Source organism: Chiloscyllium punctatum, chromosome 5 (assembly GCF_047496795.1).
Source record: "Chiloscyllium punctatum isolate Juve2018m chromosome 5, sChiPun1.3, whole genome shotgun sequence".
NCBI classification, from domain to species: domain Eukaryota; kingdom Metazoa; phylum Chordata; class Chondrichthyes; order Orectolobiformes; family Hemiscylliidae; genus Chiloscyllium; species Chiloscyllium punctatum.
The window spans coordinates 41,440,106-41,455,656 of record NC_092743.1 but is presented as its reverse complement, the minus strand read 5'-3'; the positions used below and the strand labels follow the sequence as shown (position 1 = coordinate 41,455,656).

The window sequence follows — 15,551 nt, the reverse complement described above, 5'->3', positions numbered from 1 at the left end:
GCACATCCTGGAGCGTGGCTGCTCAGGATCCACTGCGGAAGGAGCGAAAGCGTGGCCGGCTCACCTACCGGGGGATTAGTTCAACTGTTGGAGCGCACGCGTGAGGTAGTGGGATCGATGCCCGCATTCTCCACTTGCTTTTAAAACTGCGAGTGCACCCACTCACTCAGCTGGTCTGCAGCAGACGGAATACCGTTTGCGTACGCCGCCTCTCTGAGAGTGGTCCCGAAAGATCAAAAGCTTCACGCGTGAGCGACAGGCAGGTCCTGCTGTTTCAGGGTGCAGCGTAGGAAGGAAGTCGAGCTGCGCAGTGAAGGGAAACGCCTGCGGCGTTGATGTTTTTTCCCTGCGGGGTGCAAGTCAGCACCTTGAAAGGATCACACCGGTGGTGGGTGAGTCGCCTGAGGTCAGCGGGCACGTCCTGGACGTGTTTGGAGGCAACTTGAACCAGTCGGTAAGCTGCGGCCCAAACCCTAACCTGACATGTACACGAAGCTGCGAGTCAGGTACTGTACCGGCAGAATCTGGCAGTTTCGGATCAGCACTCGAGACGATTTCTTCATGCCAGCACAGGCCGAAGCTGTGGAGATCAGCCAGTGGCTCAGGATCTGCCAGAGTGACAGATTTTCAGGGAGGCAACGGCGTCGCATTAGTGGAGGAGCGCGGCAAAGCATCAGCAAGGGAGAGGCTCTACTGGGCTCTCCTTCGATAGCTCAGCTGGTAGAGCGGAGGACTGTAGTGTGTCGCAAACCTGTCATCCTTAGGTCGCCGGTTCAATTCTGGCTCGATGTAGCCCCCCACCCTGCTGCTTTTTGCAAACAGTCAGCATCCACCAGCACGCGGGCCACAGCAACACAGATGAGCTGAAAAGGCGACACGTCGGCACACGCCCTTCCCCCTCTGCAACCAGCCAGCCAGCTGTCTCCTTGCTGCGGCTGCAGCTGACGGCCAGCAGGGTGCCTCGTTTTCGACACAAACGCATGAAAGCACTTTGTGCTCACTGCAACCAAATGAAGTCTTCTATCAGTCAGGCGGGGCCCTGCGACGTCACCTCACGCTCGTGGTGGCTGCGCCAAGGCTGAAGTCGTTTCCACCTCCAATCAGCAATCGCCATCGCCTCAGCACTTCTTTCCTCGTCCACGGGGCCTTCCGCCTCGCCTGAGTACACCAGCTGCCGCTGCCGCTCCTCCGACAAGTTGGTTCTTTCAGCGAGACAGGCATCAGCACTGTTTGGTCTCAGCCGTCCGACGGGTGAGAGGATTTCCTGCACATCCTGGAGCGTGGCTGCTCAGGATCCACTGCGGAAGGAGCGAAAGCGTGGCCGGCTCACCTACCGGGGGATTAGTTCAACTGTTGGAGCGCACGCGTGAGGTAGTGGGATCGATGCTCGCATTCTCCACTTGCTTTTAAAACTGCGAGTGCACCCACTCACTCAGCTGGTCTGCAGCAGACGGAATACCGTTTGCGTACGCCGCCTCCCTGAGAGTGGTCCCGAAAGATCAAAAGCTTCACGCGTGAGCGACAGGCAGGTCCTGCTGTTTCAGGGTGCAGCGTAGGAAGGAAGTCGAGCTGCGCAGTGAAGGGAAACGCCTGCGGCGTTGATGTTTTTTCCCTGCGGGGTGCAAGTCAGCACCTTGAAAGGATCACACCGGTGGTGGGTGAGTCGCCTGAGGTCAGCGGGCACGTCCTGGACGTGTTTGGAGGCAACTTGAACCAGTCGGTAAGCTGCGGCCCAAACCCTAACCTGACATGTACACGAAGCTGCGAGTCAGGTACTGTACCGGCAGAATCTGGCAGTTTCGGATCAGCACTCGAGACGATTTCTTCATGCCAGCACAGGCCGAAGCTGTGGAGATCAGCCAGTGGCTCAGGATCTGCCAGAGTGACAGATTTTCAGGGAGGCAACGGCGTCGCATTAGTGGAGGAGCGCGGCAAAGCATCAGCAAGGGAGAGGCTCTACTGGGCTCTCCTTCGATAGCTCAGCTGGTAGAGCGGAGGACTGTAGTGTGTCGCAAACCTGTCATCCTTAGGTCGCCGGTTCAATTCCGGCTCGATGTAGCCCCCCACCCTGCTGCTTTTTGCAAACAGTCAGCATCCACCAGCACGCGGGCCACAGCAACACAGATGAGCTGAAAAGGCGACACGTCGGCACACGCCCTTCCCCCTCTGCAACCAGCCAGCCAGCTGTCTCCTTGCTGCGGCTGCAGCTGACGGCCAGCAGGGTGCCTCGTTTTCGACACAAACGCATGAAAGCACTTTGTGCTCACTGCAACCAAATGAAGTCTTCTATCAGTCAGGCGGGGCCCTGCGACGTCACCTCACGCTCGTGGTGGCTGCGCCAAGGCTGAAGTCGTTTCCACCTCCAATCAGCAATCGCCATCGCCTCAGCACTTCTTTCCTCGTCCACGGGGCCTTCCGCCTCGCCTGAGTACACCAGCTGCCGCTGCCGCTCCTCCGACAAGTTGGTTCTTTCAGCGAGACAGGCATCAGCACTGTTTGGTCTCAGCCGTCCGACGGGTGAGAGGATTTCCTGCACATCCTGGAGCGTGGCTGCTCAGGATCCACTGCGGAAGGAGCGAAAGCGTGGCCGGCTCACCTACCGGGGGATTAGTTCAACTGTTGGAGCGCACGCGTGAGGTAGTGGGATCGATGCTCGCATTCTCCACTTGCTTTTAAAACTGCGAGTGCACCCACTCACTCAGCTGGTCTGCAGCAGACGGAATACCGTTTGCGTACGCCGCCTCCCTGAGAGTGGTCCCGAAAGATCAAAAGCTTCACGCGTGAGCGACAGGCAGGTCCTGCTGTTTCAGGGTGCAGCGTAGGAAGGAAGTCGAGCTGCGCAGTGAAGGGAAACGCCTGCGGCGTTGATGTTTTTTCCCTGCGGGGTGCAAGTCAGCACCTTGAAAGGATCACACCGGTGGTGGGTGAGTCGCCTGAGGTCAGCGGGCACGTCCTGGACGTGTTTGGAGGCAACTTGAACCAGTCGGTAAGCTGCGGCCCAAACCCTAACCTGACATGTACACGAAGCTGCGAGTCAGGTACTGTACCGGCAGAATCTGGCAGTTTCGGATCAGCACTCGAGACGATTTCTTCATGCCAGCACAGGCCGAAGCTGTGGAGATCAGCCAGTGGCTCAGGATCTGCCAGAGTGACAGATTTTCAGGGAGGCAACGGCGTCGCATTAGTGGAGGAGCGCGGCAAAGCATCAGCAAGGGAGAGCCTCTACTGGGCTCTCCTTCGATAGCTCAGCTGGTAGAGCGGAGGACTGTAGTGTGTCGCAAACCTGTCATCCTTAGGTCGCCGGTTCAATTCCGGCTCGATGTAGCCCCCCACCCTGCTGCTTTTTGCAAACAGTCAGCATCCACCAGCACGCGGGCCACAGCAACACAGATGAGCTGAAAAGGCGACACGTCGGCACACGCCCTTCCCCCTCTGCAACCAGCCAGCCAGCTGTCTCCTTGCTGCGGCTGCAGCTGACGGCCAGCAGGGTGCCTCGTTTTCGACACAAACGCATGAAAGCACTTTGTGCTCACTGCAACCAAATGAAGTCTTCTATCAGTCAGGCGGGGCCCTGCGACGTCACCTCACGCTCGTGGTGGCTGCGCCAAGGCTGAAGTCGTTTCCACCTCCAATCAGCAATCGCCATCGCCTCAGCACTTCTTTCCTCGTCCACGGGGCCTTCCGCCTCGCCTGAGTCCACCAGCTGCCGCTGCCGCTCCTCCGACAAGTTGGTTCTTTCAGCGAGACAGGCATCAGCACTGTTTGGTCTCAGCCGTCCGACGGGTGAGAGGATTTCCTGCACATCCTGGAGCGTGGCTGCTCAGGATCCACTGCGGAAGGAGCGAAAGCGTGGCCGGCTCACCTACCGGGGGATTAGTTCAACTGTTGGAGCGCACGCGTGAGGTAGTGGGATCGATGCTCGCATTCTCCACTTGCTTTTAAAACTGCGAGTGCACCCACTCACTCAGCTGGTCTGCAGCAGACGGAATACCGTTTGCGTACGCCGCCTCCCTGAGAGTGGTCCCGAAAGATCAAAAGCTTCACGCGTGAGCGACAGGCAGGTCCTGCTGTTTCAGGGTGCAGCGTAGGAAGGAAGTCGAGCTGCGCAGTGAAGGGAAACGCCTGCGGCGTTGATGTTTTTTCCCTGCGGGGTGCAAGTCAGCACCTTGAAAGGATCACACCGGTGGTGGGTGAGTCGCCTGAGGTCAGCGGGCACGTCCTGGACGTGTTTGGAGGCAACTTGAACCAGTCGGTAAGCTGCGGCCCAAACCCTAACCTGACATGTACACGAAGCTGCGAGTCAGGTACTGTACCGGCAGAATCTGGCAGTTTCGGATCAGCACTCGAGACGATTTCTTCATGCCAGCACAGGCCGAAGCTGTGGAGATCAGCCAGTGGCTCAGGATCTGCCAGAGTGACAGATTTTCAGGGAGGCAACGGCGTCGCATTAGTGGAGGAGCGCGGCAAAGCATCAGCAAGGGAGAGCCACTGCTGGGCTCTCCTTCGATAGCTCAGCTGGTAGAGCGGAGGACTGTAGTGTGTCGCAAACCTGTCATCCTTAGGTCGCCGGTTCAATTCCGGCTCGAAGGAGCCCCCCACCCTGCTGCTTTTTGCAAACAGTCAGCATCCACCAGCACGCGGGCCACAGCAACACAGATGAGCTGAAAAGGCGACACGTCGGCACACGCCCTTCCCCCTCTGCAACCAGCCAGCCAGCTGTCTCCTTGCTGCGGCTGCAGCTGACGGCCAGCAGGGTGCCTCGTTTTCGACACAAACGCATGAAAGCACTTTGTGCTCACTGCAACCAAATGAAGTCTTCTATCAGTCAGGCGGGGCCCTGCGACGTCACCTCACGCTCGTGGTGGCTGCGCCAAGGCTGAAGTCGTTTCCACCTCCAATCAGCAATCGCCATCGCCTCAGCACTTCTTTCCTCGTCCACGGGGCCTTCCGCCTCGCCTGAGTCCACCAGCTGCCGCTGCCGCTCCTCCGACAAGTTGGTTCTTTCAGCGAGACAGGCATCAGCAATGTTTGGTCTCAGCCGTCCGACGGGTGAGAGGATTTCCTGCACATCCTGGAGCGTGGCTGCTCAGGATCCACTGCGGAAGGAGCGAAAGCGTGGCCGGCTCACCTACCGGGGGATTAGTTCAACTGTTGGAGCGCACGCGTGAGGTAGTGGGATCGATGCCCGCATTCTCCACTTGCTTTTAAAACTGCGAGTGCACCCACTCACTCAGCTGGTCTGCAGCAGACGGAATACCGTTTGCGTACGCCGCCTCCCTGAGAGTGGTCCCGAAAGATCAAAAGCTTCACGCGTGAGCGACAGGCAGGTCCTGCTGTTTCAGGGTGCAGCGTAGGAAGGAAGTCGAGCTGCGCAGTGAAGGGAAACGCCTGCGGCGTTGATGTTTTTTCCCTGCGGGGTGCAAGTCAGCACCTTGAAAGGATCACACCGGTGGTGGGTGAGTCGCCTGAGGTCAGCGGGCACGTCCTGGACGTGTTTGGAGGCAACTTGAACCAGTCGGTAAGCTGCGGCCCAAACCCTAACCTGACATGTACACGAAGCTGCGAGTCAGGTACTGTACCGGCAGAATCTGGCAGTTTCGGATCAGCACTCGAGACGATTTCTTCATGCCAGCACAGGCCGAAGCTGTGGAGATCAGCCAGTGGCTCAGGATCTGCCAGAGTGACAGATTTTCAGGGAGGCAACGGCGTCGCATTAGTGGAGGAGCGCGGCAAAGCATCAGCAAGGGAGAGCCTCTACTGGGCTCTCCTTCGATAGCTCAGCTGGTAGAGCGGAGGACTGTAGTGTGTCGCAAACCTGTCATCCTTAGGTCGCCGGTTCAATTCCGGCTCGATGTAGCCCCCCACCCTGCTGCTTTTTGCAAACAGTCAGCATCCACCAGCACGCGGGCCACAGCAACACAGATGAGCTGAAAAGGCGACACGTCGGCACACGCCCTTCCCCCTCTGCAACCAGCCAGCCAGCTGTCTCCTTGCTGCGGCTGCAGCTGACGGCCAGCAGGGTGCCTCGTTTTCGACACAAACGCATGAAAGCACTTTGTGCTCACTGCAACCAAATGAAGTCTTCTATCAGTCAGGCGGGGCCCTGCGACGTCACCTCACGCTCGTGGTGGCTGCGCCAAGGCTGAAGTCGTTTCCACCTCCAATCAGCAATCGCCATCGCCTCAGCACTTCTTTCCTCGTCCACGGGGCCTTCCGCCTCGCCTGAGTCCACCAGCTGCCGCTGCCGCTCCTCCGACAAGTTGGTTCTTTCAGCGAGACAGGCATCAGCAATGTTTGGTCTCAGCCGTCCGACGGGTGAGAGGATTTCCTGCACATCCTGGAGCGTGGCTGCTCAGGATCCACTGCGGAAGGAGCGAAAGCGTGGCCGGCTCACCTACCGGGGGATTAGTTCAACTGTTGGAGCGCACGCGTGAGGTAGTGGGATCGATGCCCGCATTCTCCACTTGCTTTTAAAACTGCGAGTGCACCCACTCACTCAGCTGGTCTGCAGCAGACGGAATACCGTTTGCGTACGCCGCCTCCCTGAGAGTGGTCCCGAAAGATCAAAAGCTTCACGCGTGAGCGACAGGCAGGTCCTGCTGTTTCAGGGTGCAGCGTAGGAAGGAAGTCGAGCTGCGCAGTGAAGGGAAACGCCTGCGGCGTTGATGTTTTTTCCCTGCGGGGTGCAAGTCAGCACCTTGAAAGGATCACACCGGTGGTGGGTGAGTCGCCTGAGGTCAGCGGGCACGTCCTGGACGTGTTTGGAGGCAACTTGAACCAGTCGGTAAGCTGCGGCCCAAACCCTAACCTGACATGTACACGAAGCTGCGAGTCAGGTACTGTACCGGCAGAATCTGGCAGTTTCGGATCAGCACTCGAGACGATTTCTTCATGCCAGCACAGGCCGAAGCTGTGGAGATCAGCCAGTGGCTCAGGATCTGCCAGAGTGACAGATTTTCAGGGAGGCAACGGCGTCGCATTAGTGGAGGAGCGCGGCAAAGCATCAGCAAGGGAGAGCCACTGCTGGGCTCTCCTTCGATAGCTCAGCTGGTAGAGCGGAGGACTGTAGTGTGTCGCAAACCTGTCATCCTTAGGTCGCCGGTTCAATTCCGGCTCGAAGGAGCCCCCCACCCTGCTGCTTTTTGCAAACAGTCAGCATCCACCAGCACGCGGGCCACAGCAACACAGATGAGCTGAAAAGGCGACACGTCGGCACACGCCCTTCCCCCTCTGCAACCAGCCAGCCAGCTGTCTCCTTGCTGCGGCTGCAGCTGACGGCCAGCAGGGTGCCTCGTTTTCGACACAAACGCATGAAAGCACTTTGTGCTCACTGCAACCAAATGAAGTCTTCTATCAGTCAGGCGGGGCCCTGCGACGTCACCTCACGCTCGTGGTGGCTGCGCCAAGGCTGAAGTCGTTTCCACCTCCAATCAGCAATCGCCATCGCCTCAGCACTTCTTTCCTCGTCCACGGGGCCTTCCGCCTCGCCTGAGTCCACCAGCTGCCGCTGCCGCTCCTCCGACAAGTTGGTTCTTTCAGCGAGACAGGCATCAGCAATGTTTGGTCTCAGCCGTCCGACGGGTGAGAGGATTTCCTGCACATCCTGGAGCGTGGCTGCTCAGGATCCACTGCGGAAGGAGCGAAAGCGTGGCCGGCTCACCTACCGGGGGATTAGTTCAACTGTTGGAGCGCACGCGTGAGGTAGTGGGATCGATGCCCGCATTCTCCACTTGCTTTTAAAACTGCGAGTGCACCCACTCACTCAGCTGGTCTGCAGCAGACGGAATACCGTTTGCGTACGCCGCCTCCCTGAGAGTGGTCCCGAAAGATCAAAAGCTTCACGCGTGAGCGACAGGCAGGTCCTGCTGTTTCAGGGTGCAGCGTAGGAAGGAAGTCGAGCTGCGCAGTGAAGGGAAACGCCTGCGGCGTTGATGTTTTTTCCCTGCGGGGTGCAAGTCAGCACCTTGAAAGGATCACACCGGTGGTGGGTGAGTCGCCTGAGGTCAGCGGGCACGTCCTGGACGTGTTTGGAGGCAACTTGAACCAGTCGGTAAGCTGCGGCCCAAACCCTAACCTGACATGTACACGAAGCTGCGAGTCAGGTACTGTACCGGCAGAATCTGGCAGTTTCGGATCAGCACTCGAGACGATTTCTTCATGCCAGCACAGGCCGAAGCTGTGGAGATCAGCCAGTGGCTCAGGATCTGCCAGAGTGACAGATTTTCAGGGAGGCAACGGCGTCGCATTAGTGGAGGAGCGCGGCAAAGCATCAGCAAGGGAGAGCCTCTACTGGGCTCTCCTTCGATAGCTCAGCTGGTAGAGCGGAGGACTGTAGTGTGTCGCAAACCTGTCATCCTTAGGTCGCCGGTTCAATTCCGGCTCGATGTAGCCCCCCACCCTGCTGCTTTTTGCAAACAGTCAGCATCCACCAGCACGCGGGCCACAGCAACACAGATGAGCTGAAAAGGCGACACGTCGGCACACGCCCTTCCCCCTCTGCAACCAGCCAGCCAGCTGTCTCCTTGCTGCGGCTGCAGCTGACGGCCAGCAGGGTGCCTCGTTTTCGACACAAACGCATGAAAGCACTTTGTGCTCACTGCAACCAAATGAAGTCTTCTATCAGTCAGGCGGGGCCCTGCGACGTCACCTCACGCTCGTGGTGGCTGCGCCAAGGCTGAAGTCGTTTCCACCTCCAATCAGCAATCGCCATCGCCTCAGCACTTCTTTCCTCGTCCACGGGGCCTTCCGCCTCGCCTGAGTCCACCAGCTGCCGCTGCCGCTCCTCCGACAAGTTGGTTCTTTCAGCGAGACAGGCATCAGCACTGTTTGGTCTCAGCCGTCCGACGGGTGAGAGGATTTCCTGCACATCCTGGAGCGTGGCTGCTCAGGATCCACTGCGGAAGGAGCGAAAGCGTGGCCGGCTCACCTACCGGGGGATTAGTTCAACTGTTGGAGCGCACGCGTGAGGTAGTGGGATCGATGCTCGCATTCTCCACTTGCTTTTAAAACTGCGAGTGCACCCACTCACTCAGCTGGTCTGCAGCAGACGGAATACCGTTTGCGTACGCCGCCTCCCTGAGAGTGGTCCCGAAAGATCAAAAGCTTCACGCGTGAGCGACAGGCAGGTCCTGCTGTTTCAGGGTGCAGCGTAGGAAGGAAGTCGAGCTGCGCAGTGAAGGGAAACGCCTGCGGCGTTGATGTTTTTTCCCTGCGGGGTGCAAGTCAGCACCTTGAAAGGATCACACCGGTGGTGGGTGAGTCGCCTGAGGTCAGCGGGCACGTCCTGGACGTGTTTGGAGGCAACTTGAACCAGTCGGTAAGCTGCGGCCCAAACCCTAACCTGACATGTACACGAAGCTGCGAGTCAGGTACTGTACCGGCAGAATCTGGCAGTTTCGGATCAGCACTCGAGACCATTTCTTCATGCCAGCACAGGCCGAAGCTGTGGAGATCAGCCAGTGGCTCAGGATCTGCCAGAGTGACAGATTTTCAGGGAGGCAACGGCGTCGCATTAGTGGAGGAGCGCGGCAAAGCATCAGCAAGGGAGAGCCACTGCTGGGCTCTCCTTCGATAGCTCAGCTGGTAGAGCGGAGGACTGTAGTGTGTCGCAAACCTGTCATCCTTAGGTCGCCGGTTCAATTCCGGCTCGAAGGAGCCCCCCACCCTGCTGCTTTTTGCAAACAGTCAGCATCCACCAGCACGCGGGCCACAGCAACACAGATGAGCTGAAAAGGCGACACGTCGGCACACGCCCTTCCCCCTCTGCAACCAGCCAGCCAGCTGTCTCCTTGCTGCGGCTGCAGCTGACGGCCAGCAGGGTGCCTCGTTTTCGACACAAACGCATGAAAGCACTTTGTGCTCACTGCAACCAAATGAAGTCTTCTATCAGTCAGGCGGGGCCCTGCGACGTCACCTCACGCTCGTGGTGGCTGCGCCAAGGCTGAAGTCGTTTCCACCTCCAATCAGCAATCGCCATCGCCTCAGCACTTCTTTCCTCGTCCACGGGGCCTTCCGCCTCGCCTGAGTCCACCAGCTGCCGCTGCCGCTCCTCCGACAAGTTGGTTCTTTCAGCGAGACAGGCATCAGCAATGTTTGGTCTCAGCCGTCCGACGGGTGAGAGGATTTCCTGCACATCCTGGAGCGTGGCTGCTCAGGATCCACTGCGGAAGGAGCGAAAGCGTGGCCGGCTCACCTACCGGGGGATTAGTTCAACTGTTGGAGCGCACGCGTGAGGTAGTGGGATCGATGCCCGCATTCTCCACTTGCTTTTAAAACTGCGAGTGCACCCACTCACTCAGCTGGTCTGCAGCAGACGGAATACCGTTTGCGTACGCCGCCTCCCTGAGAGTGGTCCCGAAAGATCAAAAGCTTCACGCGTGAGCGACAGGCAGGTCCTGCTGTTTCAGGGTGCAGCGTAGGAAGGAAGTCGAGCTGCGCAGTAAAGGGAAACGCCTGCGGCGTTGATGTTTTTTCCCTGCGGGGTGCAAGTCAGCACCTTGAAAGGATCACACCGGTGGTGGGTGAGTCGCCTGAGGTCAGCGGGCACGTCCTGGACGTGTTTGGAGGCAACTTGAACCAGTCGGTAAGCTGCGGCCCAAACCCTAACCTGACATGTACACGAAGCTGCGAGTCAGGTACTGTACCGGCAGAATCTGGCAGTTTCGGATCAGCACTCGAGACGATTTCTTCATGCCAGCACAGGCCGAAGCTGTGGAGATCAGCCAGTGGCTCAGGATCTGCCAGAGTGACAGATTTTCAGGGAGGCAACGGCGTCGCATTAGTGGAGGAGCGCGGCAAAGCATCAGCAAGGGAGAGGCTCTACTGGGCTCTCCTTCGATAGCTCAGCTGGTAGAGCGGAGGACTGTAGTGTGTCGCAAACCTGTCATCCTTAGGTCGCCGGTTCAATTCCGGCTCGATGTAGCCCCCCACCCTGCTGCTTTTTGCAAACAGTCAGCATCCACCAGCACGCGGGCCACAGCAACACAGATGAGCTGAAAAGGCGACACGTCGGCACACGCCCTTCCCCCTCTGCAACCAGCCAGCCAGCTGTCTCCTTGCTGCGGCTGCAGCTGACGGCCAGCAGGGTGCCTCGTTTTCGACACAAACGCATGAAAGCACTTTGTGCTCACTGCAACCAAATGAAGTCTTCTATCAGTCAGGCGGGGCCCTGCGACGTCACCTCACGCTCGTGGTGGCTGCGCCAAGGCTGAAGTCGTTTCCACCTCCAATCAGCAATCGCCATCGCCTCAGCACTTCTTTCCTCGTCCACGGGGCCTTCCGCCTCGCCTGAGTACACCAGCTGCCGCTGCCGCTCCTCCGACAAGTTGGTTCTTTCAGCGAGACAGGCATCAGCACTGTTTGGTCTCAGCCGTCCGACGGGTGAGAGGATTTCCTGCACATCCTGGAGCGTGGCTGCTCAGGATCCACTGCGGAAGGAGCGAAAGCGTGGCCGGCTCACCTACCGGGGGATTAGTTCAACTGTTGGAGCGCACGCGTGAGGTAGTGGGATCGATGCTCGCATTCTCCACTTGCTTTTAAAACTGCGAGTGCACCCACTCACTCAGCTGGTCTGCAGCAGACGGAATACCGTTTGCGTACGCCGCCTCCCTGAGAGTGGTCCCGAAAGATCAAAAGCTTCACGCGTGAGCGACAGGCAGGTCCTGCTGTTTCAGGGTGCAGCGTAGGAAGGAAGTCGAGCTGCGCAGTGAAGGGAAACGCCTGCGGCGTTGATGTTTTTTCCCTGCGGGGTGCAAGTCAGCACCTTGAAAGGATCACACCGGTGGTGGGTGAGTCGCCTGAGGTCAGCGGGCACGTCCTGGACGTGTTTGGAGGCAACTTGAACCAGTCGGTAAGCTGCGGCCCAAACCCTAACCTGACATGTACACGAAGCTGCGAGTCAGGTACTGTACCGGCAGAATCTGGCAGTTTCGGATCAGCACTCGAGACGATTTCTTCATGCCAGCACAGGCCGAAGCTGTGGAGATCAGCCAGTGGCTCAGGATCTGCCAGAGTGACAGATTTTCAGGGAGGCAACGGCGTCGCATTAGTGGAGGAGCGCGGCAAAGCATCAGCAAGGGAGAGCCACTGCTGGGCTCTCCTTCGATAGCTCAGCTGGTAGAGCGGAGGACTGTAGTGTGTCGCAAACCTGTCATCCTTAGGTCGCCGGTTCAATTCCGGCTCGAAGGAGCCCCCCACCCTGCTGCTTTTTGCAAACAGTCAGCATCCACCAGCACGCGGGCCACAGCAACACAGATGAGCTGAAAAGGCGACACGTCGGCACACGCCCTTCCCCCTCTGCAACCAGCCAGCCAGCTGTCTCCTTGCTGCGGCTGCAGCTGACGGCCAGCAGGGTGCCTCGTTTTCGACACAAACGCATGAAAGCACTTTGTGCTCACTGCAACCAAATGAAGTCTTCTATCAGTCAGGCGGGGCCCTGCGACGTCACCTCACGCTCGTGGTGGCTGCGCCAAGGCTGAAGTCGTTTCCACCTCCAATCAGCAATCGCCATCGCCTCAGCACTTCTTTCCTCGTCCACGGGGCCTTCCGCCTCGCCTGAGTCCACCAGCTGCCGCTGCCGCTCCTCCGACAAGTTGGTTCTTTCAGCGAGACAGGCATCAGCAATGTTTGGTCTCAGCCGTCCGACGGGTGAGAGGATTTCCTGCACATCCTGGAGCGTGGCTGCTCAGGATCCACTGCGGAAGGAGCGAAAGCGTGGCCGGCTCACCTACCGGGGGATTAGTTCAACTGTTGGAGCGCACGCGTGAGGTAGTGGGATCGATGCTCGCATTCTCCACTTGCTTTTAAAACTGCGAGTGCACCCACTCACTCAGCTGGTCTGCAGCAGACGGAATACCGTTTGCGTACGCCGCCTCCCTGAGAGTGGTCCCGAAAGATCAAAAGCTTCACGCGTGAGCGACAGGCAGGTCCTGCTGTTTCAGGGTGCAGCGTAGGAAGGAAGTCGAGCTGCGCAGTGAAGGGAAACGCCTGCGGCGTTGATGTTTTTTCCCTGCGGGGTGCAAGTCAGCACCTTGAAAGGATCACACCGGTGGTGGGTGAGTCGCCTGAGGTCAGCGGGCACGTCCTGGACGTGTTTGGAGGCAACTTGAACCAGTCGGTAAGCTGCGGCCCAAACCCTAACCTGACATGTACACGAAGCTGCGAGTCAGGTACTGTACCGGCAGAATCTGGCAGTTTCGGATCAGCACTCGAGACGATTTCTTCATGCCAGCACAGGCCGAAGCTGTGGAGATCAGCCAGTGGCTCAGGATCTGCCAGAGTGACAGATTTTCAGGGAGGCAACGGCGTCGCATTAGTGGAGGAGCGCGGCAAAGCATCAGCAAGGGAGAGCCACTGCTGGGCTCTCCTTCGATAGCTCAGCTGGTAGAGCGGAGGACTGTAGTGTGTCGCAAACCTGTCATCCTTAGGTCGCCGGTTCAATTCCGGCTCGAAGGAGCCCCCCACCCTGCTGCTTTTTGCAAACAGTCAGCATCCACCAGCACGCGGGCCACAGCAACACAGATGAGCTGAAAAGGCGACACGTCGGCACACGCCCTTCCCCCTCTGCAACCAGCCAGCCAGCTGTCTCCTTGCTGCGGCTGCAGCTGACGGCCAGCAGGGTGCCTCGTTTTCGACACAAACGCATGAAAGCACTTTGTGCTCACTGCAACCAAATGAAGTCTTCTATCAGTCAGGCGGGGCCCTGCGACGTCACCTCACGCTCGTGGTGGCTGCGCCAAGGCTGAAGTCGTTTCCACCTCCAATCAGCAATCGCCATCGCCTCAGCACTTCTTTCCTCGTCCACGGGGCCTTCCGCCTCGCCTGAGTCCACCAGCTGCCGCTGCCGCTCCTCCGACAAGTTGGTTCTTTCAGCGAGACAGGCATCAGCAATGTTTGGTCTCAGCCGTCCGACGGGTGAGAGGATTTCCTGCACATCCTGGAGCGTGGCTGCTCAGGATCCACTGCGGAAGGAGCGAAAGCGTGGCCGGCTCACCTACCGGGGGATTAGTTCAACTGTTGGAGCGCACGCGTGAGGTAGTGGGATCGATGCCCGCATTCTCCACTTGCTTTTAAAACTGCGAGTGCACCCACTCACTCAGCTGGTCTGCAGCAGACGGAATACCGTTTGCGTACGCCGCCTCCCTGAGAGTGGTCCCGAAAGATCAAAAGCTTCACGCGTGAGCGACAGGCAGGTCCTGCTGTTTCAGGGTGCAGCGTAGGAAGGAAGTCGAGCTGCGCAGTGAAGGGAAACGCCTGCGGCGTTGATGTTTTTTCCCTGCGGGGTGCAAGTCAGCACCTTGAAAGGATCACACCGGTGGTGGGTGAGTCGCCTGAGGTCAGCGGGCACGTCCTGGACGTGTTTGGAGGCAACTTGAACCAGTCGGTAAGCTGCGGCCCAAACCCTAACCTGACATGTACACGAAGCTGCGAGTCAGGTACTGTACCGGCAGAATCTGGCAGTTTCGGATCAGCACTCGAGACGATTTCTTCATGCCAGCACAGGCCAAAGCTGTGGAGATCAGCCAGTGGCTCAGGATCTGCCAGAGTGACAGATTTTCAGGGAGGCAACGGCGTCGCATTAGTGGAGGAGCGCGGCAAAGCATCAGCAAGGGAGAGCCTCTACTGGGCTCTCCTTCGATAGCTCAGCTGGTAGAGCGGAGGACTGTAGTGTGTCGCAAACCTGTCATCCTTAGGTCGCCGGTTCAATTCCGGCTCGATGTAGCCCCCCACCCTGCTGCTTTTTGCAAACAGTCAGCATCCACCAGCACGCGGGCCACAGCAACACAGATGAGCTGAAAAGGCGACACGTCGGCACACGCCCTTCCCCCTCTGCAACCAGCCAGCCAGCTGTCTCCTTGCTGCGGCTGCAGCTGACGGCCAGCAGGGTGCCTCGTTTTCGACACAAACGCATGAAAGCACTTTGTGCTCACTGCAACCAAATGAAGTCTTCTATCAGTCAGGCGGGGCCCTGCGACGTCACCTCACGCTCGTGGTGGCTGCGCCAAGGCTGAAGTCGTTTCCACCTCCAATCAGCAATCGCCATCGCCTCAGCACTTCTTTCCTCGTCCACGGGGCCTTCCGCCTCGCCTGAGTCCACCAGCTGCCGCTGCCGCTCCTCCGACAAGTTGGTTCTTTCAGCGAGACAGGCATCAGCACTGTTTGGTCTCAGCCGTCCGACGGGTGAGAGGATTTCCTGCACATCCTGGAGCGTGGCTGCTCAGGATCCACTGCGGAAGGAGCGAAAGCGTGGCCGGCTCACCTACCGGGGGATTAGTTCAACTGTTGGAGCGCACGCGTGAGGTAGTGGGATCGATGCTCGCATTCTCCACTTGCTTTTAAAACTGCGAGTGCACCCACTCACTCAGCTGGTCTGCAGCAGACGGAATACCGTTTGCGTACGCCGCCTCCCTGAGAGTGGTCCCGAAAGATCAAAAGCTTCACGCGTGAGCGACAGGCAGGTCCTGCTGTTTCAGGGTGCAGCGTAGGAAGGAAGTCGAGCTGCGCAGTGAAGGGAAACGCCTGCGGCGTTGATGTTTTTTCCCTGCGGGGTGCAA

The 15,551-nt window shown here is 58.6% G+C and overlaps 12 non-coding genes across 12 annotated transcripts; all 12 read left to right on the top strand.

The window, feature by feature from the left end:
- The first annotated feature begins 702 nt into the window (after positions 1–702).
- trnay-gua (transfer RNA tyrosine (anticodon GUA)) lies at positions 703–792 on the top strand. Its single transcript is given in 2 exon segments — positions 703–739; positions 757–792. It is a non-coding gene; the product is annotated as a tRNA-Tyr (tRNA).
- Positions 793–1,968: 1,176 nt separating this feature from the next.
- Positions 1,969–2,058, top strand: trnay-gua (transfer RNA tyrosine (anticodon GUA)). The gene is given in 2 exon segments: positions 1,969–2,005; positions 2,023–2,058. It is a non-coding gene; the product is annotated as a tRNA-Tyr (tRNA).
- Positions 2,059–3,234: 1,176 nt separating this feature from the next.
- On the top strand, positions 3,235–3,324 carry trnay-gua (transfer RNA tyrosine (anticodon GUA)). The gene is given in 2 exon segments: positions 3,235–3,271; positions 3,289–3,324. It is a non-coding gene; the product is annotated as a tRNA-Tyr (tRNA).
- A 1,176-nt stretch (positions 3,325–4,500) lies between these two features.
- On the top strand, positions 4,501–4,590 carry trnay-gua (transfer RNA tyrosine (anticodon GUA)). Its single transcript is given in 2 exon segments — positions 4,501–4,537; positions 4,555–4,590. It is a non-coding gene; the product is annotated as a tRNA-Tyr (tRNA).
- A 1,176-nt stretch (positions 4,591–5,766) lies between these two features.
- On the top strand, positions 5,767–5,856 carry trnay-gua (transfer RNA tyrosine (anticodon GUA)). Its single transcript is given in 2 exon segments — positions 5,767–5,803; positions 5,821–5,856. It is a non-coding gene; the product is annotated as a tRNA-Tyr (tRNA).
- Positions 5,857–7,032: 1,176 nt separating this feature from the next.
- On the top strand, positions 7,033–7,122 carry trnay-gua (transfer RNA tyrosine (anticodon GUA)). The gene is given in 2 exon segments: positions 7,033–7,069; positions 7,087–7,122. It is a non-coding gene; the product is annotated as a tRNA-Tyr (tRNA).
- Positions 7,123–8,298: 1,176 nt separating this feature from the next.
- trnay-gua (transfer RNA tyrosine (anticodon GUA)) lies at positions 8,299–8,388 on the top strand. The gene is given in 2 exon segments: positions 8,299–8,335; positions 8,353–8,388. It is a non-coding gene; the product is annotated as a tRNA-Tyr (tRNA).
- Positions 8,389–9,564: 1,176 nt separating this feature from the next.
- trnay-gua (transfer RNA tyrosine (anticodon GUA)) lies at positions 9,565–9,654 on the top strand. The gene is given in 2 exon segments: positions 9,565–9,601; positions 9,619–9,654. It is a non-coding gene; the product is annotated as a tRNA-Tyr (tRNA).
- Positions 9,655–10,830: 1,176 nt separating this feature from the next.
- Positions 10,831–10,920, top strand: trnay-gua (transfer RNA tyrosine (anticodon GUA)). Its single transcript is given in 2 exon segments — positions 10,831–10,867; positions 10,885–10,920. It is a non-coding gene; the product is annotated as a tRNA-Tyr (tRNA).
- A 1,176-nt stretch (positions 10,921–12,096) lies between these two features.
- trnay-gua (transfer RNA tyrosine (anticodon GUA)) lies at positions 12,097–12,186 on the top strand. Its single transcript is given in 2 exon segments — positions 12,097–12,133; positions 12,151–12,186. It is a non-coding gene; the product is annotated as a tRNA-Tyr (tRNA).
- A 1,176-nt stretch (positions 12,187–13,362) lies between these two features.
- On the top strand, positions 13,363–13,452 carry trnay-gua (transfer RNA tyrosine (anticodon GUA)). The gene is given in 2 exon segments: positions 13,363–13,399; positions 13,417–13,452. It is a non-coding gene; the product is annotated as a tRNA-Tyr (tRNA).
- Positions 13,453–14,628: 1,176 nt separating this feature from the next.
- Positions 14,629–14,718, top strand: trnay-gua (transfer RNA tyrosine (anticodon GUA)). The gene is given in 2 exon segments: positions 14,629–14,665; positions 14,683–14,718. It is a non-coding gene; the product is annotated as a tRNA-Tyr (tRNA).
- Positions 14,719–15,551: the final 833 nt, after the last annotated feature.